The 24,648-nt window shown below is 37.2% G+C and overlaps 1 protein-coding gene across 2 annotated transcripts in view; it reads left to right on the forward strand.

Moving 5' to 3' along the window:
- Positions 1 to 24,648, forward strand: part of LOC129236805 (1-phosphatidylinositol 4,5-bisphosphate phosphodiesterase) — a 186,044-nt gene that overhangs the window by 34,530 nt on the left and 126,866 nt on the right. For both annotated transcript variants that reach the window (XM_054871043.1, XM_054871041.1), the window contains exon 3: positions 13,709 to 13,748. The gene's annotated coding sequence lies outside the window, so the exon portion shown is untranslated. The remainder of the gene's footprint in view (positions 1 to 13,708; positions 13,749 to 24,648) is intronic.

Raw genomic sequence — 24,648 nt, forward strand, 5'->3', positions numbered from 1 at the left:
AATAACAGGGTGCGATTACAATCCGGCATTATTTAGAAAGGGAAAACTAAGACCTTACAAACTATTAAAAAAAAACGATGAATTCCAAAAAGCTTTTATAAAGTTCGGCGAAAATAAGTTAATAGAGGACAGCAGTGAACAGAAGAACATTTTCAATAGTATTCAGAAATATATATGCAGTGTATATAATGTTCGGAATGCAATTGATGTCAATTCTGCTCGAGTTCAGATGTTTATAGACTCATACAAAGTTTCCGACATTAATGAGGCTTTCAATCGAAAAAAATTGAGAAACTTTGATGCTAGCAGTTTACCACCTTGTGAAAATGAGCTACTACAGCATTTTTTACGAGCTAATTATATGTGTACGATTTGGAACAATGCTCACTTAAGAAAACCTACTTCACATAAACCTGAAAATAATGGCTGGGTACTGGAAAATGAGCAATACCATTTTAAATGGTTTGAAGGAGATCAGCTACCTACTTATGTCAGTGATTCTCTACAAACTTTGTCAGGTATGTTATAATGTTCACTGTTTATGAAGAAATTATCAACCATTCATAATTATTCTAACTTGCTTTAATTATTACAGAAGCTGATGAAGACGATGACATTCATGAGGACAAATCCGCAGAATGGAGTAGCGGTGATGAAGATAATCGAGATACCGACGAGGACGATGAAGTTGATTAAATATTTTTTTTGATTTAATAATAATGTTTGACACATTATATTTTTACTTTGTATTGTAATGGCTATAATTATAAATATAATTGAAATCTTTTTCGATTGGTTCAATTACGATCTAAATTATTCTCTCTCCTTACAGTAAAACTAACATGCTTACAAATTTATCTTCTTAACTTTAAACTTCTAGAATTTTACCATCAGCTGTCGATTTTTCGTATTTTTTTCTGCACAATACTAGAAAAAATTTTCGATTGATATTTACAACTTTCGTAGATCTCCACTTGACTCAATAAAAATCGCATTATTGTATTGTTGATTTAATAATTTGTTAATATGAAAATTTTTCTGCGTTCTCCTTTAAAAATTTACTTTTTTTATCTGTTATAAATGTATATAATGAATTTTCTTGATAAATTTAGAGAACAGATCGCACTATTTCACTCGCGCCAACGTACATATATGTATATTCATCGCGCTCACGCCTGGAGTGGACTTCATTATGTCTGGGAAGATAGGGGAACCATCGAAACTGTCTGGGGATTGTGAAAACATTATTTTTATAGATCTCTTAATAACATATATAAAAATTAGATTTTATACTATGACGAAAGTAGATTTATAAATAATTAGAATGTTAGGGTGTCTGGGGAGGGGTTGTTACCGCCCTAAGTGTCCGCCAATGGACGAGGCAGTTTCTGATATGATTGTAAGTTGAAATGTATAAAAACTAAGCTTTATACTATTACAAATTTGAGACTCAATTTTACTCACCTTTACTACCTGTTACCTGCCAAAGCCACCGCGACCCAGGTTTAATAATCTGGGTTTGCTTATACCTGTATAGGAGACGTATATAGAAAAATTTCCAACTTTTATAATTTAACGAAGGTCTGGGCGTCGCGGGCTCTTAGTCTATAACAAAAAAATACTAATAATACATTTTCTTTAATTAATTTTTTTTTTTAATTTTCCGAATTTTTTTAGAAATTATTCTAAAACTCGAATTTCGAAAGTAACTTAATTAATTGTTGAAAAATCGGCAAACAAAAAATAATAATTTTGTAACTATAGAATTAAAAAAAATGTTTTAGCACAAATATTTTAACAGACTCTATGATTAAATAAAAAGTTAAAGTGAAAAAATTTATTAATTAATTAAAAGTTTTTTTTTTTAATTTTCTGGAGTTTTTGAGACACTGTTGTAGAGCACAAATTGAAAACAGGCTTGATAAAAAATAAAAATATTTGAAATAAAAATAATAATTTTTGCAAACAACAAATCATGAAAGAGTTTACCCAAGTACTATAAAAAATAAGAACTTTTTTGCACGATTTTTAAAAGTTTTTATTTTAATTTTTTGGAATTTGTGAGTCAGTTTTGAGAACACAAAATGTTCAAATATTTTAACAGACTCTATGATTAAATAAAAAGTTAAAGTGAAAAAATTTATTAATTAATTAAAAGTTTTTTTTTTTAATTTTTTGGAGTTTTTGAGACACTGTTGTAGAGCACAAATTGAAAACAGGCTTGATAAAAAATAAAAATATTTAAAAAAAAAATAATAATTTTTGCAAACAACAAATCATGAAAGAGTTTACCCAAGTACTATAAAAAATAAGAACTTTTTTGCACGATTTTTAAAAGTTTTTATTTTAATTTTTTGGAATTTGTGAGTCAGTTTTGAGAACACAAATTCAAAACAGCCTCGATAAAAAATAAAATTATTTGAAATAAAAAGAAAAATAATTTTTTTTCAATATTTTTTTTTTCAAGTAAGACAAAAAAGAAAATATTTTTTCACAATTCAAGCTTTTTATGGAGGCCATTAAAGTAAAGGAAAGATATTAATTAATTCATTTCTTTTATTTAATTTTTTTTTTTTGAGACATAATTCTAAACTACAAATTTAAAAAAATATTGTTAAAAAAATAAAAATATTTGAAATAAAAAGATTTTTTTTTTTAAGTTTTTTCAAGTATAACTAAAATAATAATTTTTTTACGATTTATACTATTTTAATGGTCTCCAAATATTTAGTTCTCCTATAACCAGGCCACTTTACTAATAAAGCAACAAATCAAATTATTACTATTATTTATATACTTATATTTCTACCTCGATTATAAGTCACCTTCAGGAACACCTGGCTGTGACGGGCAAACCCTTCTTTACATATAAAAAAAAAATCAGAAATCGTTACAGCACACAAGTTCCAAAATAATCTGACAATGCTTACAAATTTCATGCCAATCCGCCAAAAATTAATCAAGTTATGGCTCTTCAAAGGAATTACCGCCTGGGTGTAGACTATGTTTTTTAAGTTTTTTATAAAACCAATTAACAACGCGGTTTGAGATGTAAGTAGATACATTTTTTTTTATACTTGCGCTATGGGAAATAGCAGCTGTTTGATTTTATATGGTTTTTTTTTATTTATTTTTATTTTGTTTACGAAAAAATGTAAAGTGAGTGTGAAAAGGGTGAAATTTGTAAATTTCATCAACGATCGAATGCAAACCCTTCACAGTGTAAATTAGTAAACTTTCGTGATTGGAACGGGTAAAAGTTCCTTTGGTATGAAAAGTAAAGTACAGCAGGACATAAGTGAGAGTAGGGCAGACAAAGGAACAGAAGTGTGTAGAAATTTCAAATAAAAGGCGCTAATAACAACAGAATCTGTTAGAGGAAAGGCAACACAGTACGACAGAGTAAATGTAAAAAAGGAGAGCAGGGGTATGGCGGAAGAAGAAGAATGGCGCTTAGCAAAAAACAGAAAAGGGTTTAGCGACAAAGGCCTGCATTAGAAGTGTTTACTCGCGTGTGCGTGTATGACTTTATTTGATTTACAATTTTGCAGCTGCAGGGTTCAGTGAACTCTTGAGGTAGTGCGGTCATGTAGAAAATTACCGTGTCCAGGTGTGTATGTGTATGTACTTATGCGCCTAATGATATGCAATGATTTTGCTTTTGCTTAGAATAGTTTTATGTGCACATAACTGCGTATGTATGTGCATATATTCTCATACTCTCATGCAGTTAAGTGAAGTTCATATCGTTCCTTTAGTTCTCAGTGCTTAGGGTCGGGTCTTTGCCGCGTATAAGCAGACGCTTAAGTAATCGATAATAATATTGCACTAAGTGCAGGAAAGGCGCTATTCTTGCAAAACACCTGTGCTTAAATATGTATTTGTTGCTACTTACATGTGGATGTGTATCTTTAGTCACTATAATTCAATTACTAGAAGGTAACTGGTGCTGTAGTGTTGAAAAATTATAAGCGAGGGCACAGTGAGAGCGTGCAATGAAGTGCAAGTAATGCAAAAAAATATTAAAACATATTTGAGAATTTTGCTCCTTTAACCGAATTTTTGGCTCTCCCAAGCATAATTGTTTCATAGAAGTGGCCTTAAAACTGTAAATACATTTTTAGGCGCTGAGCTGCATATTGGTTTCTCTTTCTACTCAATGTAGCTAATTTGAGCTGTACATAATTAAGCGTAAAAATTGTGTTCCTTTTATGGAATTTAAGGTCCCTGGTCATTGTGGAAACAATCATTGTGCCAATCTATTGGCATGGCCCTTTTAATTATCAAACCACAATTTTACGTGCGTTAAACATTTCTTTTACCATAATTTGAGATTTCAATCGAACCAGCCAGTTTATGTTCTCCATCGCAACTGCTGAACTTAGCGCTTTTTTTATAGAGTACAAAGCCATCTTTTCAACTTTAATAACATACTTTTTGGCACTTAAAATATTGTAGTTTAATTGAAGCTTTTGTATTTGGTGTAGCGCTTGCCTCTTCTTCGGCCTTACACAATTTTGTTTGAGTTCAACAAAGCGCTCCAGCAATTTCTTCTGGCTATCTGATATCTAGGCATATTTTTAGGCGCCAAAGAGAAGGTATAATTAATAAAATAAATTAAGATATTAGAAAGCATTTCGTTGTTTTGATTTCGGCTCAATTTGTGGTAATTTTCGCGATATTCGCAACCAGTTGCTCGCTTTTAGGCGCATTTCCGTGCTTCATATTTTTAATTATGTAATTTGAGATAGCTGCGCAGCATATTTTGATGATTTTCGAATCGCCGTTACTTGCTCACTATGCTTTGCCACTTTTCTAACCATGGATCATAATTTGGTGTATGGATATATTTTTTAGAAAAAATATTTAGACGAAAATGCTATCTTTAGTTTAAAATGCGCACTTTAAATATTAATCCACAGTAAAATAGTCCAAGTATAATAACCTTGTATACATTCCCACACCGCCTTAACGTATGCTAGCGTTAAACTTGCAGCTGCAAAGCACATTTGGCAGCGCATTAACGTAATGTCATTACCTTTGGGAACTTACTGTTTGTAATCAGCTACAATGAATGTCATGTGCAGGAAAAAAGTGTAATAAGTTAAAAGGCTGGTGAGACAGCAGAGAAAAAGGTTTGCAAGTAGGCGCAGCTTGAGTGCAAGAAGATAAAGGTAGCCTAAGTGTGTATATGTGTGTGCATGTATATTTGTGTGCATGTATATGTGTGCATACTGAGTGCCCTTCTCACCGTCGCTGAGTGTACCTTAATACACACCAAAGAATTTCAAAAATATTTAATTGTTCACTGAGTTGCTTTGAAGCTGAACTGATAGGCGCCTGAAAGTATGCGTAAAATATTGTATGAGTAGGCTTATTGGCGTAAGCCAACTTTGAGATAAACGACTGGCAACGAATGACAACTGCTCCTGACTTCCTCTCCTTTTGTCTCATTTAACGCACGCGCTTTCCTGCCTGGCTGCTAAGTACGTCCGCTTGGCTACCGTTCAAGGGTCTTTTAGGCGTCTTATTTTTTGCGTGCAAAGCCTAAGTTTATTATTTAATGAGCATTTATATTGCCAACTCATGTTGTGCTGCTGTCGCTGTTGTACCTGCTCGTATTTTCACTAAGAAAATTCGCTGTTGCGTCGCCACCCTGAATTCTGGCGCATTCCTTTACCGCTTTAAATAGTGAAGTTTTCCATTTGTATATTTATATATGTATGCTCGTACTTTTATATGTTTGTTAAGCCATACTTAAATATGTCGCCTCGTGCCTACTACAATGGCTGTGAGTGGCGCTTTGTTAGCGATTTAAGTTGTCGCCGTAATTTCGCTTATACTTTGCGACTTAACATGACTTAGTATGAATTAAATTTGCAGCATTGTTGCTATTGTCATAATGCCGTACAATAGCGCTGAAGTTATTTTTGAGACTCTCATTAACACCTCCATGGACTCGCAAACCTGTTCGTGGTCGCTGCTGCCGTTTCGAGCTGTTTAAGCGCCTAAAAATAGCCATAGCCAAGTAAGTAGCGTGCCGCTATTTAGCAAGACTATTGTTTAGTGGCATGTAGCGTGTGCTTTGTGGCATACTTTCGAGCGTTGGTCGCACTTACTTGTGCATTGATTAATGCTAATGTGATAAGGCCGCGTTAGTTGGTGTGTAAGCAATTTAATTAACTGCATGTGATTTATAATTTATTTCACACAAGAGCATACGTTGAATATGAGCTGGAAAAAATAATATATAAGAAATATAATACAAGTATGAAAAATATAATAAATCACGCAAATTCTTTGTGAAGTTACTGAAGGAGACGGGAACTGGTTTATTAAATTTTTCCGGCAACTTTGTGTAGGTTTTGTAGTTGGCTACTTTGCTTAATCTTTCTTAAGCTTATTGAGAGAAATTGTAGAGTCGATGAGCCAACCAGGAAAGGTACTATTCTTCAACTGCTCAGTGATAAAAGTACCATTGGGATACCTATAGCCACGAGCAACTTAACCCTAGTCCCATGTCGTTCCACTTCGCACCTTATGGGTCGGCGCTTATTTCTATGATACTATATAACGACAAGAGAAAATTCGAAAAAAATCATAAGGTATCTTCTAAGCTTTAACTTCACATATCCGAAGAGATTTTTTCCAAATTTTTTAGGTTGAATTAGTTTTAAAGGTGACACACAGATGGCGCTATTTATCCCTAGGCTTTGTTTATCAGTATCTGTCATTTCGCTGAAGTATAAACAACGCAGTGTTTTCGTGCTCCGAGTATGTCAACTTTCGTGCCGTCGAAACGCAATTTGCGGGAAGCTTTGCTTTTCTGCTTCAATTTGAAAAAAAATACAGCCCAAGCCCGTGAATTGCTGCAGGAGGCCTACCCAGACCATACTCCGTCGATTTCAACATGTGAGTACTGGTTTCGACGATTCAAAAGTGGTGATTTTCACACCGAAGACAAGGAGCGTCTTGGCCAGCCCAAAAAGTTCGAGGACGCGGAATTGGGGGAATTGGTAAACGAGGACTCGTGCCAAACCCAAGAAGAGCTTGCTGAATCATTGGGCGTTGATAAATCAACCGTTTGCAAGCGTCTAAAAGCGATGGGAATGATCCAAAAGCAAGGACATTGGGTCCCGTACGAGTTGAAGCAGCGCGACGTCGAACGGCGAGTTTTTACGTGCGAATTGCTGATCGAGCGACAAAATCGGAAGGGTTTTTTGCATCGGGTGGTGACTGGCGACGAAAAATGGATCCACTACGATAACCCAAAACGCAAAAAATCATGGGGTTTGCCCGGCCACGCATCAAGCAGAATCACGGCAAGAAAATCATGCTCTGCATTTGGTGGGATCAGGTCGGCGTCGTATATTTTGAGCTGCTCCAACCGGGCGAAACAATCACGGGGGATCGTTACCGACTGCAATTGATGCGTTTAAGCCGCGCATTGAAAGAAAAACGGCCGGAAACGGTAAAAAGGCACGACAAGGTTATTTTGCAACATGACAACGCTCGGCCGCATGTTGCTCAACCTGTCAAAAAATACTTTGGAACGCTTTGCTGGGAAGTGTTACCCCACCCGCCGTATAGTTCAGACATAGCTCTCTCCGATTATCATTTGTTCCGGCATATGAGTCTCGATTTGGCGGACCAGCGGTTCTCCTCGTACGAGGCTACCAAAATATGGGTTGAGTCATGGATAGCCAAGCAGCGGCCAGAATTTTGGAGAAACGGCATCCGGAAATTACCCGAAAGATGGGCGAAAGTTGTAGCTAGCGATGGCCAATACTTCGAATAAAATATTTTGTACCGTTTTTTACAATAAAGCCCCAAATCTTCGAAAAAACCTTTAAAACTAATTCAACCTCCATAATATTTTATCATAAATGAATGGTATGAAACATGCACCGTGCAATAGTTTCATAGAAAGCGGGCCGGACACGAACGACCATCGACATAGGATTAGGCTTAACAAATAAGAATAACTTTATCCAAGAGGCCTATACGGCATTGAGAGATGAAGACACGTGCGTAACAGCTAGGCTACCATGGCCGTAAGTGAACTTGTAGAGATGAGGAAGAGGAAGAAACCGTGAGTGATGATAAACAGTTCACTATACAGGGCTAGTTTACTGGGGCGGCAGCTCTTGGTCGGAAAAAACCCGAGTCATTCCGTTAACGTAAAACCGGCTAAATTAGAGCAGGCTTTCCAGGTAATTACTTTTTCAACTCTCTTATAGAACTATCTGGCGTGGAAATGCGACTAATCCTGCGCTTCATAAGGGCTACAAAATTGTTCCATGAAGGAAAATAAATGAGGTTACCGTGTCGCACAGTGGTATCACAACGGATCTGTAAGGTCTAAGTGAGTTGGTCGTACAGACCGACTATCCCCATAATCTAACCTCACCGTCGCCCTTACAAGCTCACTAAAGGTTGGTGGTGTATGGCTACCTACTTTTTGTTTTTTGGCGACTCTTTCTTTGTTTGCTCCGCAGACCGTTGTCTTTTAGGAGCAGCACCCGCCGGTTTTCCCAAGTCGAATATTATTCCTTTTGCCCATTCTAACGACTTGGTCTTGTCTTCGGTTAGCTGGTCTGTTGCTATTTCTCCCAGTCCAAAAAAGACCCTATTGGCCGTCTTTTTCTCGTAATATTTCTGCTTGGAGGGACGGACATATTTAGCCGGCCCCCCCGTCCTACGCTTGTAATTTGCCTAGAGGTAGTAGGCCCTTCCATAGCAGCCTGCCGATTAAACCTAGAAGCAGGTACCGACCCCCGGGTGGACAGGTAAGGAGTTTTTTTTTGGTCTGGGTCTCCAGCCAGGCAGAACCTCCGCACGTGTCGTATAACACCTTGTTCCAAGCAGAATTTGGTCATCGTTCAAAAAGCAGCCCCAACCAAAGGAGTGGAGTGCATTCGCTCAACACTGGAATTTATCTAAGCGACCACACTACCATCCACTGATAAGGTCTGATTAGTGATTCCACTAAGCCTCCGTACCACGACAAGCTGCCTGCGTTCGCGGAGGCTACCTAACCTAAGCCTGGTAAAATTTTTTCAGGTACACATTTAGTCACTATTATGAGCAATAATATAAGGTCAATGATTTAAAATTGTATTGCATACTTTTTGGTGCAAAACTGGTGATCTGCAAGGTATCAAAAATCTGAGGCAATGTTTTCGCGCTCACGCATGGGTGCTTTTAATTTTCGGAGTTCCTTAACAATTGCGCGCCAACCTAAATCCCATAATCTTCTCCATTACATCAACAGCTGTGGCTGGCTGTAGATATCTGCCAGTTGGAGGCAGATTATTAGTGGAAAGGTTATAAAATAACTAACACTGTCTTCCATTTTTCCCCACGAGTGTAGAGCAAGGCAAGGTCTGCCCGCACAGATGCTCCTGTGTGCAAGTAAGGCTGGATAATACAGAAGGTTGCCAGGTAGTCTGTAAACTCCGGATGCGATCGGGCTACTTGATGAATTGCACCCCCAGACGGGTTGGGTCTACGCACGGGTCGTATGACAGCTTACCTCAGCCCAGCCCAGAAAAGAAGACGAAGAATAAAGAAAGAAAAATGGAAATGGGATGACCACCTCTTAGTTGTAGGACGTATATATTTTCGTGACATACTTTTTGGGGTGTTAATGCTTGCATTTTCCAAAATGTTCTACTCAACTTTATTGTGTCTCTTTTCTATTTGCCTTAAATACATTTTACAAACTTTTCCATAACCTGTTTTCTTTTTGCTTGTTGGCATAGGCTATTTTAAGGCGCTTAAAAGTTTACGCAAATTCCTATTCCATTCATTTTTAATAGAAAACTCCATCTAATTTCGTATTCGTATTTACACATCAACGGATTGAATTTACTGTCGCTACTGTCTCGAATACGTGCCAAACAGCAAAAAACATTCTGTCGAACCCTGAAAGCATGCTACACAAAGTCACAATAATCACACCACCAATGAATAACACTTACACCACAACACCATATTATTTTGAGTCACACCGACAGCAGTTGTAAACGAGACAAACAGCCGGTTGTTTGGATTTTCCAAGAATTTTAATAAACTTGCAGGCATACGGTGTGCATGTGAGCGTGTGCGCGCTTGTGTGTGTGAGGAGGCGGGTCTGCAAAAAGTTAACTCTACTAACGCCCCCAAAAGCCAACACAGCCTGTAGTTTAAGCGACAAAAGTGCGTTTACTTAAAATCACATCAAGTGAAAGTAAAAGGGTTAACAAGTTCGAAGTGTTGACGGGGTACTTTGGGCGCATGAAATAAACTGTTTCAAAGATACTTTTTGTTTATTTGTTTTCTTTAGAATTCTTTATGTTGAGCATACTTTTAGGTGCTGTTTTCGGCTTCTTTGTTTCTTGCTAACTCCTTACACAGACCCAGGTTAAAGTTTGCCGCCACACGGGAAAGACGGGATGGCAAGTTGAGGGCGAGAGCGCGGCTGTGCTCTGACTAAGTCCCGATTCGGCCCAAAAAATATACTTGTTCATGTATATGTTAGCATGAGTAAATACTTTGGTTTTACTGCTATTTGGATCTGTATTTGAAGTGCTTCTGCTGCATACATTTAGGCTATTTTAATTAAAATTGTGCATGGCTAAGTGAGCCTATTGTTTTGCTACTTAACAATTTATTAACGCTATGTTGCACCCTATTTAACTTGTTTTTGGCCTGCTCCCGAATTCACGCTAAATATAGTAATCACTGACGTCTGCAGCGCAAAAGTATGTAATATTAATTAATTCGACGAAACTTGTGCGCGTATTTCAGTATTGTAATAGCAATTTAACAATAAAATTTGGGAAATATAAAAATAAAATAAAATAATTGACAATTAAATTACACAAATAAACCTAAAAGTATGCTGCAAATAAACGCTATTTGCGTAAATAAACAAACATTTAAATAAAAATAAAATAACAAATGAATGCTCAATAAATAAATGTGTTTTTTGCCGTTTTTTGTTCACATTCCAGCACAATGCATATAATAAATGCGCCTTCAAATATGCTGTGTTTTGTATAAATTTAATACAAACATATTATGCATACCGTTCATTGTTGGCGAATTCCTTGCGTTGAATGCAGTTAATTTTTCTTTTGCCGTCGACCAAGCATTGGCCTAAAAGTATGCAAAGTAAGAAAATGTGTGCTAGGAAAAAAAGCTATTTAATTAAATTCCAACTTTAATGCTATAAAATTTCTCGCCTTTGTGCTCTTCTGAAAACATATAATTTATTGCATTAATATCATAATACAATTTGCAGTTGTAAGCAAATGTCATTGTAAGCCAACAAGCATGCAACACCATAATTATTTATTAACAATATTCCATGGTAATTTGATGGTAAATGCATTAACGGCTTTTTGCGCGAAAAAATAAGAAATGAAACCTTCCATTTTTCACTGCCGATATTAACTTGCAGGAATTTTGCTCAATAGCCTTAAAAATGCAGTAAATTTAAAATATATTGCTAGGTTTCACAGTCTTCAGCTCGAAGAGGCTAAAGAATGCAAAATGTGTTATAACATTGGGAATTAGCTTACTTTTATAAGTTATTCTGCCTAAAATTATGCTTGGTTTTTATTGAATTCTAATTATGCAACGCTAATTAAATATATAAAAATGTCTCAATTGCAGCTATTCCATACATATCCACAAATTTTCGTTTGAGCAGCTGTAATTTAAGATCTTTTAATAGTTAGCAGCCTAAAATCAGGCAATTACAACAAAAAAAAATTATTATAAAACTTGCTGCAGAAAACAAATATATTTTTTTCGTTTACACTAACAAACAAGTAAAATTTGTTAAGCGTGATTTGCATTTAAGGCCGAAAACTAAGTTGATGCAATAAAACTACTTTGAAGCGCTATTAGCCTATATGTAGGAAACAAAGATCAGTAATATTGCAGCTTAAGCAAAATTATGTGAGGCAAACTTAGGAAGAAAGCAGGTGACTCCGTGTTTTACTTTGTAACAAAAAAGGAAAAACTGGCCTTATAGCTATAAACGAAGGCAAAAAATTAGTTGAATGCGTTGAGATGTTCTAAACGTCGTTAATATTTCGGCAAATATCGTTGTAGGTATTTTAATTGCACAGATTTTTGCAAAATTACTACTACACACGATAGCAAATTTCTGTTAAAAAGTATACTTATTTCAAAACGCATAAAAGTATGCAACAAAACTCATAAAATTATGTGTTTGGGTTACTTTCAGCTCTTAAGAGCTGCACTTTAATTAGGAAAAATTTCAGAAAAATTGCGAGCGCCTAAAACTATTCATTAAAAATTAAAAGAGTGCTTGGCACAATCATTGGTTTGGGCTACTTTTAGCTCTTGAGGGATTTAGAGTGCCCAAAAGTATTCATTAAAAATTTAAGAGTACTAAGCATAATCCTATTAATAGGCCAGTTAGTTCGAACAGAAATAAAGAAATTATTTTTTGTTGTCATCCAAAAATATGCACACTATTATCACTATTTAAACTCAACAGTAAGAGAATTAAGGGAATTTTCAAATAAATATTTTAAATAAATTCCCATTTTTATTTATACAAATTCCAATAAATGAAATTATAAAAATAAAAAATGGTATAATTCGATGGAAAATTTAAGAATTGGGGTTGAGCGCCCAAAAATATTCAATAGAAATTAAAGAGTACTTAGCATAATCATATTAATAAGAAAGTTTGTTTGAACAGAAATAAAGGAAATTTTTATTTTTTGTGCGCATCCAAAAGTATGCAACAAAATTTTAAACTATCAGCTTAATATTAAAAGAACTAAGATAATTTTTAAATAACTATTTTAAATAAATGCCGAAAACCACAGTTGCCAGTGCTTTAACTATTATGTGAAATAATTATAAATACAAATTATAAATAAAAATAGAAATATTTAACACATTGTCTGCGGGACACGTAAAAATACGTTTTTCGCAAACTGTGGGTAGAGCGCGGGTCACGTAGTTATACGTTTTTATAGATGGGTGGTAGAACAAGGGAAATAAAGATATACGGGTTATTAATGTTTGTTGTTACCCTTTCCCATACCTAGTATTACGATGTACAAACATATACAAATCAAAATAATAACGGTAAATTGTGTTTAACAGTAAACAGCATACGAGCAAATTTAAAAGCAATTAGTTTCAAAATAACTCTTATTTCAGTTTTAGTTAAGTGGCGTAATTCACAGTATACAGAAAGTAGCTTTATTTATTATAATAACGATAGAGAATACATTCTAAGATAAGAAAATAAAAGTTAAAAAAAGAAATCAGAGCCTTTTTAAATTTATACTGATTTTTAATAACAATAAAATTCGCGCACATTTTTCAATAAATTACCCGCTCCAGCCGTAATGCACTGGCACAAAACGCCCGACCACAATGTGTTAAAATAAATTTCTAATTTTTCTTTATACAAATGCCAAATACTGGAATAATAAAAATAAAAATAAAATTATAATCGGATAAATAGTGAGATAGAAATTTCTCGCTGCATTAAAATGTGTAATCTGGACTTTTATATGCCTAAAAATATGCAATTCGCAACCAGTATTGCCAAATTTGGCTTACTAAATACAATAAATTTTTGTGTATATTATTATTATTATTAATTATTTATTATGAATGTCATAAATCTTATCTAACCAACTGTTTTACTTTCATTCTGGCATTTCAGCGCGATCAAATGCTACACGGAATTTAATAATATAATTAAGGTAAGTTTTTTCACAAACACAAACAAACTGCTATTAAAAGTAAGTACGCTTTCATGCGCATACGCTTCACTGCGCCATAAAATATGCCATAAAATAAAGGATATTTTATTTGCAAATGAAGCAGTACGACACCAAGTGACGCGCGTCATCAAAACGTCGGCTCGAAACACAAGCAAAAATATAAAAAAAATGAAAAGCAGCAAAAATAAAAACAAATAGAACAAAGGAAGTGCCAAGTGAAAGCAAAAGTGCGAAAAATGTATGAACGGACCAAACTCATGTAAAAATTGATTTGTTTCTTATCCATACCGTGCTGCAAAAATAGCACGTGCCCAAAAAAGGGGGGGAAATATCAATAACCTCTCATTTCTTTACTTTTGCTGCTATTTTTACCATCTATTTTTTAAGCAAACTGAAACAATTCGCATACTTTTCACTGTACATAGGGCCATATGAAGTGTATTTGGTTTTTGGCTGTGTATTCAATTTGCTATTTGCAGCCTTTGCCCATTGGCAAGACGCACCACAAAAAATAGGAGAAAAATGAACAAAAATATTGAACAGAAAATAAACTCATGAACGAAGCAGCTTTTTAGGCGCTTGGGACAATGAATTGCCACATGTGGCTTGAAATAATTGTTTGAGGGACAGTGGATATCAAATTTTTGGCAAACAAGCCGAGAAAAGATAATAATTTAGTTTGAGTGGACTGGAGATAGCTGAAAATAGTAATTTTGTAACTTTTTTTTGATTGCGTGAAGGAAAGTAATCAAAACTATTATTATAATTAAAGTTGACATAACTGTAATAGAACTATGAATAAGTTCGTGCGGTTTTTTTCGAAATTTGAAACTACGGAAGTGCTGGTCAGCCAGGCCATGTTGCATCGATCGGAAGAGATAGTAATCGGATGGCGCAAGGTCTGGACTATACGGCGGGTGGGGTTTTTTTTTTTTTTTTTTTTTTTTTTTTTTTTTTTTTTTTTTTTTTTTTTTTTTATGAGGAGGAAGCATCGAAAGCCTTACCCCGTCAGTGTGGGACTTTAACCCGAACTAAACCTCCTACCGTCAAAGTACCGATCCCCCCGGTACTACCGTCAAGTATTTCGTCGGGAGGCGGTTTGAGCGTTGCACTCAACGTCAGTTACTGTTCTGATGCAATATGTCACAAGCTGCATCTGCCTATTACCACCACTGTTAGGTCATATCAGAAGACAACCACCCCTGTCGGATCTATACGCCCCCTCCCCCCATGTCCCTGTTCGTAACCATAGAAAAGCTAGTTTCTAATAGTGGTATCGTCAGTTTACCTGTGTTTTCATCTCTGGATAGGTGTGCTGCTTCACGTTCTTATTTGACGTTCGCGCGTCCTCCTTGCCTGCTCGCTATTTCGAAGTTGCTGCATTATTTCAGCAGCCATGTTTTGGACTTTGCTCCAATTGTCCTGGCTCATCAACATCAGTGGCACTAAATTCTCGGGCGTGATGCTGCTGCCAAGGTTGCCTTCTAGTTTAGCCCTTACTCTTCTGAAGCGGGGACACGTGAAAAGCACATGTTCTGCGTCTTCCTCAACTGCTGGTGTGCACTGCTCGCAGTATGGGCTTTCTTCGTGTCCAAAGCGGTGAAGGTACGCTTTAAAGCAACCATGGCCACTTAGGATTTGGCAGACATAGAAGTCTACTTCTCCGTGCTTTCTCTGGAGCCAAGCTTCAACGTTGGGGATGAGACGGTGGGTCCACCTGCCTTTATTTGCAATGTCCCATCGCGTCTGCCATTGGTCCACGCAGCGGTGGTTTATGGATTTTCTCAGTGCCAGCTGATCGCATTGGGCTTGGTTGTTCCTCATACGTCTCATTTCATACATCTCCTGCGCTATCAAGTCGAGTGGGCATAGACCGGCTATGATGAGCGCCGCATCCTCTGAGACTGTCCTGAAGGCAGAGCAGACTCTAAGAGCACACAAGCGGTACGTGGAGTTACTACTTCGTACGTATGAAGCGTGTTGGAATGCATCGCGCCAAACTGTCGCGCCATATAAAAGGATAGACCTCACTACTCCAGCCAGGACCTGTCTTGCCTGCTGCCTTGGTCCCCCAATGTTCGCCATTATTCTAGCCAGGGCTGCTGTCGCAGTCGCAGCTTTGTTGCTAGCGTATTCCAAGTGGTATCGGAAGCTAATTCGGTGGTCTACCAAGACGCCTAAGTATTTTATGTATGGCTTTGACTCGATAATGCTGTCCCCAACTCTAATCTTGACCTTTTCAACTCTCTTACGGCTGCTGATGAGTACGGCTTCTGTTTTATGCGTAGCTAGCTTTAAACCATTCACGCCTAGCCATCTTTGAGCCGCGCCTATAGCTTGTTGCGCGATATTTACAATTTCCGCGAGCGTTTTCGCGGTTACAACGATTGATATATCGTCCGCGAAGCCAACGAATGTTGCTCTCTTGTGTACCTTTAGTCGCAAAATGCCGTCGTACATAATGTTCCACAGGAGGGGCCCTAGTACGGATCCTTGTGGCACACCAGCTGTGACCTGGTAGTCAACAATTCCGCTGTCGCTGCCGTAACGTAACACCCTATCAGACAGGTAGCTGGATATGATACGCTGTAGATAGGTAGGCACTTGCATCGCGCGGAGGGCGTGTAGTATGTCTATCCATCTGGCACTGTTGAACGCATTTTTGACATCTAATGTTATTACTAGGCAATATTCTTTTGCACCACCTAACCATCGCTTGCCTTCAATTGCCTTTTCCGCAATTACTTTTACGGCCTCTATCGCGTCTGTGGTAGATCGCTTCCTCCTAAAGCCAAACTGGTAGCTTGACAGCTGTCCGTCTACATATATTTCCAGCCGGTTTTTAATCACAAGCTCAAACAACTTACCAATGGAGTCCAGCATACACAGTGGACGGTATTCATTTGGAGCGCAAGCACCTGGTTTTTTAGGTACAAGTACCAATTTTTGTAGTTTCCAGATATTTGGAAAGACGCCTTCTTGCAGGTACACATTAAAAATTCTCGCAAACAAGCACGGGTTTTGCAGCACGGCTTTTTTCAACGCAATGTTTGGAATTCCATCTGGCCCAGGCGCTTTTCGAGACGATAATTTGCTACTTAGTTTGAGCACTTCGGCTACATTTACCGCCGGGATGTTGGTGGCTGGTTCGCTATCTATCTTTCTCACAAAGTCAGGCTGCGGAGGGAAGAGTTCTCGTACAATCTGGTCCAAGAGAATTGGGCATGTTGGTTGTACCGTCTGTTTCATCTTGTTCCGCACTATTTTATAGGCTGAGCCCCATGGGTTATTATTGACGTCGTCACATAGCTCTTTGAACATATTGCGCTTGCTATCGCGAATGGCCAGTTTAAGCGCTTTACGCTTATTTTTGTAGTTAAGCCTGAGTTCTACAGTGTTGGTTGCATTCCGTGAGCGCTGACATAGCCTTCTGGCCCGATTGCATTGTGCTCGCAACTCAGCAATCTCGTCGTTCCACCAGTATGCTGGCTTACGTGTTTGGTGTCTTCCTTGTCGGACCATAGCGGTATCGCATGCTTTGGTGATGGCTGACCTTATCTCCGACGCTGCAGTTTCAACCGTGCATATTACCTCGGTGTTGTCGAAGGCTATCTCAAAGAGCTTCTCGTCGAAGCTTTTCGCTTTCCACCCCTTTTGCCGTTTGTAGGGTATCGTGCCTGCTTGAGCTTTTTCGATGGCAATGACTATTGCCTTATGATCGCTATGTGTGTAGCAGTCGCTGAGGTACCATCTTGTAGCTCTACTTAGTCCCCTGCTTATGAAAGAAAGGTCTATGATGGAACCAGTACCATTTTTGCTAAATGTGTTCTCCGTACCACTGTTGAGTAGGACAAAATCAAGCGCTGCTAGTGCATTTAAAAGCTCCCTGCCTTTCGGGTTTGTTCTCTTACATCCCCACTCTGCTGCCCACGCATTGAAGTCACCTGCTATGAGTGCCGCGCTTCTTTGCTTAGCGTCATTAACCAGTTCGTCCATGATACTGGCAAAGGTACACAAATCTGTACTGGGTGGTATGTAACAGCTGTATATGTGTATATTATCTATTTTGGCACGCACATAGCCGGTTGTTGCAACTGGTTTCCCCAGATGGGTGGGGTTACTCCCGCAGCTCCATATGGCACACTTGCCATTTACGTTGCTGGCCCATGACGCCTCGTGCCTGTTTCTATATTGCTCGCTAAGTATAGCAACATCGATGCCCAGTTCGTATACTGTTTGGGTAAGCAGGCTTTGCGCTGCTTCGCAGTGGTTGAGGTTAAGTTGCAAGACCTTCATACTTTCTTCTGTTGGGCTGCTCTCTGGAATGCGGGGCATGTTCGCCCTCCCGACACATGGTTAGTGTCACTTTCGCCGTGCTGTAGGCATAGCGCACACCTCGGCGTATTTACGCAGTTTTTAACCTTATGGTCTTGCCCTCCACATCTGAAGCACTGAGTAGTGCGGTCATCTTCGCTCTTGCAGTTCCTTGCCAGGTGGCCAAAATCGTGACATTTGTAGCACCTTGTTATAGCTGCCTTTTCCCTAATGCGGCAGTAGACCCAGCCAATACGTATTTTGGATAGGCTTATCAGCTTTTGGGCGGATGCCGGTGGTAGGCTGATGGTGCATGTCTGCGTGCCACCGTATGCTGTATGCATTGCTCGAATGACTGATAGCGTAACTTTTCCGTCCGGGAGGCTATTTTTTATCGCCTCTAGCACTTCTTCTCTGGACGTCACTTCATCAATATCCTTTATTTGTAAGGCCGTTTCTTGGGTTAGTGAGCGAACCTGTGCACTTTCGCCAAGGACACATTCTATTGCTGTCTTGAGCTTTTCAGTAGCTGGATCAGCTTGCCGCTTTAGTTCGAATAATAATTCGTCCTTCGCCGTCTTTCTAATGCCCTTTACTATATGGCTCAGTTCCTTGAGGTCAGGTTGCGATTTAATTTTTTTTAACATTTCCGCGTATGTAAGTTCACCGACTTTCTTCAGGACCAATGCGTCAGGTTTCGTTGGTATTTTTTGAGTGGTTTTGGTCTTACGTTTGACCACTGTTGACCAGCCTTCACGTGATTGGATGCCCTCCACGCCTAGGGGCGCATTCATGTCTATCGCTGCCACGCTTTGCTTCTTTACAGCATCCCCCTCTTTTGGTTGGTTGGTGCAGTGTTGTTGCTCTTTGGGCCTGGCCTCTATTGCTCCTCTCGGCGATTCTAAGCGGATGCACTTTGCTATTTGCTGCGGCGAATTGGGCGCATCCCGTCCGCTATTGGCCGACGTGCGGGCTCTCTTTGCATGCTTTTTGCGATCGTTCTCTAATTTGTCAGTTTGTGTGCTTTGATTGGCGCGCACAGTGGGTGGCTTAGATATGCTGTGCATGTCTAATGCTTTCTTATGCAGCCTCTCTATTGCACTCACCAAGTCTTTCATAGGAATGTTAATATGCCTCTGCACTTCCATCATACTAATGAGCTCTTTTATTATTTCTCCCATCACGCGTAGCGGCTCTCCGTTTGATTCTCGCTTTGTCGCTTGCTCTCTTTCCTCTTCCTTCTGCTGTTGCGCGTCGCTTTTTTCCATGTTTGGAGTTTTATGCTCGCATTGGTGCTTTTCAGCGCGCTCTTGTTCAGAAGTGAGTATTTGTTTTCTCACAGGTGAGCGGGCGATTCTCGCTCGTCTCAGGAACGGATTTATTGTATCGCTCTTTTCCTTCGATTCTCCATATATGCCCGGAGACTCGTTCGGCATGTTGTTGGGTGGTTTGCTTATACCTGTGGGAGTCAGCTGTCATTCACCTGCGCGGCTGTCTGGGCAAGTGTGCAGATGGTAGTCAGCTATTCTATCTCTTCCCACCAACACTTTGCACCGCTCGCTGTATGTATATGTTTTTTTTTTTTTTTTTTTTTTTTTTTTTGTGAGGAAAGTTACGGGTGGGGTAGGACATCCCATTTGAGCGTTTCTAAGTATGTTTTCACCACTTGTGCAACATGTGGCCGAGCATTGTCATGTTGCAAAATAACTTTGTCGTGTCTATCGGCGTATTGCGGCCGTTTTTCTCGCAGTGCTCGGCTCAAACGCATCAATTGTCGTCGGTAGACATCCCCCGTAATCGTTTCATTCGGTTTCAGTAGCTCATAATACACAACACCCAGCTGGTCCCACCAGATACACAGCATAACCTTCAGGCCATGAATATTCTGCGCCGACGTCGATGTTGAAGCATGGCCAGGGTATCCATACGTTGCCCGACGTTTTGGATTGTCGTAATGGACCCACTTTTCATCGCCAGTCACAATTCGATGCAAAAACCCTTTCTTTTGTGCCGTTGAAGCAGTTGTTCGCATGCCATAAAACGGCGTTCAACGTCTCTTGGCTATAATTCATACGGCACCCAATGGCCTACCTTTCGGATCATTCCCATGGCTTTTAAACGTTTGGAAATGGTTGATTGATCAACTCCCAAAGTTTTTGCAACCTCTTCTTGCGTTTGAGCCGGATCTTGATCGAGCAATTCCTCCAATTCGGTATCCATGAACTTTGGCGGCGCACCCTCGCGTTCTTCGTCTTCCAAGCCAACATCACCACTTTTAAAGCGTGCAAACCACTTCTGGCACGTTCGCTCAGCTAGAGCATGCTCACCATAAACTTCCACCAAGATACGATGACTTTCGGCTGCTTTTTTCTTCATATTAAAATAATGAAGAAGAATTCCCCGCAAAAACACATTATTTGGCACGAAATTCGACATTTTCAAGTGTGGTAAAAATATTATTGTTTACGCTTCAAATAAAAAACTTATACTGACGTTTGTGCCCTACGACAGTAGCTTTCCAATGAATGTTTGGAAATGTGGATCGATGGAATAATAATCAAGTTACGCCATCTGTTGTAAAACCGCACGAACTTATTCATAGTCCTATTATTTTTAATTCCGAAAATAGCTTAGTGAATTTTTATAGCACAAATAAGTTCTGAACACACATTTTGTATAAATAATTTTTAGTGTCGTTTTACAAAAAAATGTTGCAATTTTTGTTCAAATAATATTTAGAGTATTTTTAGAAAAAAAAAATTGGCAGTTTTTGCACAAATAATTTTAGATGATTGTTTTCAAAAAAATTAGGAATTTTTGTTTAAGTAATTTTTAGTGTCGTTTTATAAAAAAATTTTGAAATTTTTGATCTAATAATTATTAGTCTATTTTTTACAAGAATTTTTTTTGGAATTTTTGATCCAATAATATTTAGTGTATTTAAAAAAAAAATGAAATTCTCATTCAACTAATTTTCAGTCCAATTAAAAAAAAAAAAATTGGTCAATTTTTGTTCAAATGATTTTTAGTGTATTTTTAGCAAACAAAGTTAGAAATTTTTGTTAAAACAATTTCTAGTGTATTTAAAAAAAAATTGAAATTTTTTTTCAAATAATTTTTAGTATAATTTTAGAAAAAAAATTAGCAGTTTATGTTCCAATAAGTTTTAGTTTATTTAAAAAAAATGTAGTAAGTTTTGTTGAATTAACGATTAGTGTATGTTTTAAAAGAAAATTTAGAAATTTTTGTTCAAATAATTTTTAGTGTGTTTATAAAAAAATAGAATTTTTTCACATAATTTTTAGTTTATTTTTACAAACTTTGTTCAAATAATTTTTGGAGTAATTTTACAAAAAAATTTAGCTTTTTTTCAATTAATTTTTAGCGTAGTTTTACAAAATAAATAGAATTTGTTTTTCAAATAATTTTTAGAGCATTAAAAAAAATTAAATTTTTACAAACAAATTCAATAATTTTTTTTTAAATAATTTTTACAAAAAAATTTTGCAATATTTGTTCAATAAATTTTGGTGTAATTAAAAAAAAAATGTACCGTTTTTTGTTGAAATAATTTTTAGTGTATTTTTACAAAAAAAAAAAATGTAGCAATTTTTGTTCCAATAATTTTTTGTGTATTTTTACAAAAAAATGTTGCGATTTTTGTTCAAATAATTTTCAGTGTATTTTTACAAACAAATGTTGCGATTTTTGTTCAAATAATTTTCAGTGTATTTTTACAAAAAAAACATTAGAATGTTTTAAAAAAAAAATGAGCAAATTTTGTTCAAATATATTAGTTTTGAGAGTAGTTTTACAAAAAATGTTAGCAGTTTTTGTTCAAATAATTTTTCGTGTGTTGTTAGAAAATATTTTTTTCAGTGTAATTTTCCTCGTATATTTCTCGAATGAACACAAAGAAAATCTGCTTCCAAGAAATATGTGTCTTTCTCCACTTGGGAGCCAATAATTCGGCATTCGATAAGCAGCAAATAAAAGCAAGAAAATTGCCTGACCACGCACGCACACCCTTCACTTCAGAAGTGGCGAAGCAGGAACAAAAGAAAGAGCGCTGCATGAAAGGTATTGTCTCGATTCGATTGTTTGGTTTACGTACCCAAAAAGCTTACTTCGCTCACACCATTCCGCATTGTTCGTGCACAAGAAACTCTATACGCTGAGTAATGCAATGTCTCAGTGGTCATTTCAGAGGCTGTAAAGTCCCTGCGGATAACAGCTGAGCTACCTTCATTTCTGCTATTTGTCTCATGTTTTATTTGCGCCCTGGTCGCTGGAACTTCATTATGTATGTGCGTGCATATAAATGAGACCGAAGGTAGTGGGGCGCAAGAAAAAAATTATATAAGGCCTACAAGCGTACATAAGTATGTATATAGGTATTTATACACAAGAAACAAAAAATTCTTTTCTGCCGCCTTGTCATAAGCTGTAAGCACTCCGGATAACACATGTAAATTTATGTGTATAAATATATGCAGTAGGTATGTACGTACATATGTTGTTGTAAATGCTCCTAAGTAGTTATATACTTACACACGCTGGTTACTTTCTTGTCAGTTGCTTCGTATCTGTACGGGTGGTGCGGTAGATTTTGTGGAATATCATTGATAATTCGGTGACTGCGGATGCTGCTCTTACCAACAATCTGCTGTTGCCTGTCATTTTAATATAATCATTTTGGGTCTTTTGGGGGTTTTGACCACAGCAACAGCTGCCGTGCCAGCATTAACATGGCAAATGACAAAAATGAGTAAGTAGTTCGAGTGAATACTTCAAAACCAACATTGAAAGGGAAACATTACACAAATTAAAATAAAGAACAAAAAAAGTGAAAATCGGAAAAAGAAAATTAGTGAAATAAGCGAAGATAATGAATATCTAAAGCCGTCATACTTTCTGCATTCTAGTAAACTTGAGAGGGGAAATATACGCACATTTTGTTGAGTGAGCCATTTCCATTTTTGCGTTCGCTCAAAGTAGAAAAAGGAAGTATTTGCAGTATAGGAAATATTGAAGCATGGTATAGAATCCTGTACACATTTGGTTGTAAAAGTTAACAGAGCTATAGCAAATGTGTCCTTGCTGCGGTTTTCATAGGTAGAGTAGGCAGATTAGATTGTGAGAGTACCACGGTCTCACTGTATGTAGACTGCGAAAAATTAAAAAACTCAAAGAAAGAAAATCCATCTACGACCATCCAGTGCTGCTGATGTAGTGGAGGAGGGAAAAGTGATATAGGCCGGAGAATTGCCTCAGGCTATTCCTAAAAATAACGCCTTTTTCATAATAGCGTTTGCTCTTCGTAGGCAATGGCAACTTACGTATGTTTTTTGTCGTAAAACACCTTCGTATGAAAATGAATCCAATCTCCGGAGACGTCACAAAACTGCAATGATTTTCTTTTGCGGCACAGGGGAACAACATCACAACGCACACTACAAATTGTGTATTAAGCTTGGTTTAAATACTTCCAACAGCGCTAGTCCACTAGTCCATTATTGTTTGCTATTTGAAAGTCCTATCTTCAGAACGTGGAAAAAAAAATTTATTTGAGGCCACTGTTTTGAAGAAAAATTTGTGTGTGCAACGCAAAATAAAGATGCAAGATATAAAAAAATTGAAAAAGATGAAAAGTTAAAAAATGACCAAAGCTGCATGAAAAATCCGTGGAACGTGTGTGGATTTTATGTGGAACGTATGTAAAAACTCATAAAAACCGCTCTTGGTATTAATTTCAAGAAATATCTCAGTTTAAGAAACTATTTTCGGAGACAAGAATATGGATTGTGAAGCAAAATTTTTCGATATTTCAAAAATTCGCTGATTTGCGAAAAATCAATTATTTAAAACGCAGTTAATTTTTAATTAGGACTTGAGGAACGTGTTCATATGCACCTACATGTATGTATACGTGTGGATCGTAAAGAAAATTTTAAATTTGAGCGTTCCAACTCAGAAATTCTAACAATAAATGATACTCATAACTCAAAATGCATTTGGATTAGATGTGATATAAACAGACCTGTAAAAAATCGAAATATTGAGGTGCTTTGTCAAAAAAAGAAATTTTAACATGGTTACATATGGACATATTAAGTATATTGTTTACCTTTGAATTTTATAATTAATTAAATTTTGTTAGTCCAGAAACGCCGGCCACAATTTTGAATTCTGTTTTGCTGTAATTATCGGGAAAGCGCGGCATATCAAAGTCCTGTTCGAGCTACAAGCAACAAGCATCTGTGCATGCCATATCAAACTCGACATCTAATCATAAAAGCGCTAAATTTCAAAATCGCTTCAATGGAACTCAATAATGTACTAACCGATTTTTCCATATTTTTTGTCTAAGAATTCATTAATTTAATTGCCAATTTTATATTTCTATTCAATTGTTATTAATGACCACTGCGGGACGCAGTAATTGAAATATTGAATAGAATGTCTTTCGGTAATTAAAAATTTTGTATATAAGCACTTAGATAGCTTTCAGCACATATCAGCTAACCGCTGATGCTTTGGCGGTAAAGCAAAGAAGATTGCAATG

Source organism: Anastrepha obliqua, chromosome 2 (assembly GCF_027943255.1).
Source record: "Anastrepha obliqua isolate idAnaObli1 chromosome 2, idAnaObli1_1.0, whole genome shotgun sequence".
Classification (NCBI taxonomy): Eukaryota; Metazoa; Arthropoda; class Insecta; order Diptera; family Tephritidae; genus Anastrepha; species Anastrepha obliqua.